A 2,423-nucleotide genomic window follows, 5' to 3' on the forward strand; every position below is an offset into this window, starting at 1 on the left:
CGGGACTACATATTAAATTGATTTTTGGATCACGGAGCTGGAGCCGGGGCGTTGCTCTGTCCACTCCACGCATCGGCCTGGTATTGCAGTGTTTCCAGGAACGTTGTGCTTCCCTTTTCAGGGATTGCTGCTTATTGTGATGAATAACAGAAAGGGAATGAGGGGGCTTTGTGTGGCTCCCCCTGGTCCTGCTCTTGCAGATGCAGGTGGTTGCTGTTTTATTGGGATTCTCCTCCCGGATTCTGCATCCACCCTGAGGTCTTGGAGTCTTTCCGCCACTTGGGCAGAGTGCATGTCGAATAGGTGTGTTTTGGTTAAAGAGTCATCTAAAACATATGAGACCCTTTGTCTGGGGCTTGCTGATTCCAGATCTTCGAAGTCTCTGCCTGGCTGAGCTGGATGATCTGAGAATCAGGTGTGTTTGATTAAGGTGACATAGAACACATTCATGCAGTGTTGGGGGAGGCCTGCAGGAACAGCTGGTTGGGAAAACACTGATCCAGTTTGCAATTCTTGGTAATGGGCAGCAGTGCTTCACTTGCTAGGTGAGGGTTTGGGTGGTAGGGGCGGTAGAGGCAGGAAATGGTACCTCCTGACTGGCACGCCCTGAGCCTTCCGCCCTTTGGCCAGGGAACACCACAAGGTCAAGGCGGTTACCCAGGAAAGAGGCTGCGTCCATTGCACTCGGCCCGTGCTGACCCCTGCAGGCCCCAATGTGAGGAATCCTGAGCGACTGCAATAATTTATGGTAGTGGGGAGCTGCGTTCCAGCTCTCGTGGGCTGCCCCGCTAAGCAAAGCTGCTGGTTGACAAAAAAAAAAAAAACAGATAGATTTTCTCCTAGTCTTTACCGGCGTTTTGTTCACAGTCCAGAGCTATTCCAGAATAGGGCTTCGTCCCCTATACTTGGTATGGTTTGTGTGTAAAAAAAAAAAAAAAAAAAAGTCACTAGCTCTTGAAAAAAATGTCCGGCACAAGGTGGGCTGAGCCCCTACTCACAGGCCTCACTTTTCAAGTCATTCCAGGCGGCTGCTGCCAGGCTGCTATTTTTCATGGTGTTTGCCTGTTTCCTTTGTTTTTCTGCCCACAGCGCCACCAAGTGGCCCAGTCCCACAGCACCCTTTTCTCACAGGCCACAGGCTGAACATGCCCGCCGTGCCCGGTATTTAGGTAGTAGTCTCATTCCTCCTGGGTTACAGCCATTTTAGCAACCTAGGGCCACCACGACCTTGAGCGTTTTTGAGGCCCTGGCAAGGTGGGTATTCCACTTTGGGATGGTCCCCCAGCGTTTCAGGTCTCCCTGACTTACCAAAGCCGAGATGGGCGGTAGCCATGTCCCGCTTCACTCCCCGCTGCACCACTGCAGCATCGCTTCTCGGCCTTTGGCTAAGATCAAGTGTAGTATCTGTTCTTATCAGTTTAATATCTGATACGTCCCCCTACCAGGGGACTACATATTAAATTGATTTTTGGATCACGGAGCTGGAGCCGGGGCTTGCTCTGTCCACTCCACGCATCGGCCTGGTATTGCAGTGTTTCCAGGAACGGTGTGCTTCCCTTTTCAGGGATTGCTGCTTATTGTGATGAATAACAGAAAAAGGAATGAGGGCTTTGTCTTGGCTCCCCCCCTGAGGTCTGCTCTTGCAGATGCCGTGGTTGCTGTTTTTATTGAGAGTTCTCCTCGGATGCATCCCACCTGAGGTCTTGGAGTCTTTCACTAACGAGCTGATGCATCAGATCAGGTGTGTTTGGTTAAAGGGAGCATCATCTAAGCCCTTTGTGAGCACCCCGATTCAGATGCTTGAGTCTACTAATAGGCTGACAATCTAGATCATTTTTTTTAGCAACCTGGGCCACCACCTTCAACGCTTTTGAGGGCCCTCGCCAAGGTGTGTGTGATGGAAATTTCCACTTTTTTTGGATGATTATTGACCGTCAGACTCCAGAGAATCTTTCTTCTTTTTGTGCTGCTTTGGTTCTGACTGGGCCAAATGCCTGGTGCTGGTTTTACAGCAAAAAGAAGGTTTTCGACAAAATCCCAAATAGCCGAAAATTTAGCCAGGCGACCTGCCAATTAGAGACCTGCACCTCTCGTTCGGCTCGGGCAAAGTTCGATGACATGAGGCCGTGGCTCTCACGACAGCCGTTTAGGAGTTCTGGCTGATGCCGTGCCTCTCCGCGCAGCAGAGCCACCGTCGGCCGATCGGGCGCAGGCTCGGTGGCGCCAGACGGGGAGGGTCCTACCGTCCCCCAGCGTTTCAGGTCTCCCTGACTTACCAAAGCCGAGATGGGCGTGGCCGTCCCGCTTCCTCCCCGCTGCACCATTGCGGCATCGCTTCTCGGCCTTTTGGCTAAGATCAAGTGTAGTATCTGTTCTTATCAGTTTAATATCTGATACGTCCCCTACCCGGGGACTACATATTA

The 2,423-nt window shown here is 51.6% G+C and overlaps 1 non-coding gene and 2 pseudogenes across 1 annotated transcript; all 3 read left to right on the forward strand.

Annotated features, from left to right (window-relative positions):
* On the forward strand, positions 1–114 carry LOC122143493 (annotated as a pseudogene; the record flags this gene model as incomplete).
* A 1,252-nt stretch (positions 115–1,366) lies between these two features.
* Positions 1,367–1,557, forward strand: LOC122143491. Its single transcript, XR_006159196.1, has one exon. It is a non-coding gene; the product is annotated as a U2 spliceosomal RNA (small nuclear RNA).
* A 773-nt stretch (positions 1,558–2,330) lies between these two features.
* On the forward strand, positions 2,331–2,423 carry LOC122143492 (annotated as a pseudogene; the record flags this gene model as incomplete).

The sequence above is a fragment of the Cyprinus carpio genome, unplaced genomic scaffold (genome assembly GCF_018340385.1).
Source record: "Cyprinus carpio isolate SPL01 unplaced genomic scaffold, ASM1834038v1 S000005556, whole genome shotgun sequence".
NCBI classification, from domain to species: domain Eukaryota; kingdom Metazoa; phylum Chordata; class Actinopteri; order Cypriniformes; family Cyprinidae; genus Cyprinus; species Cyprinus carpio.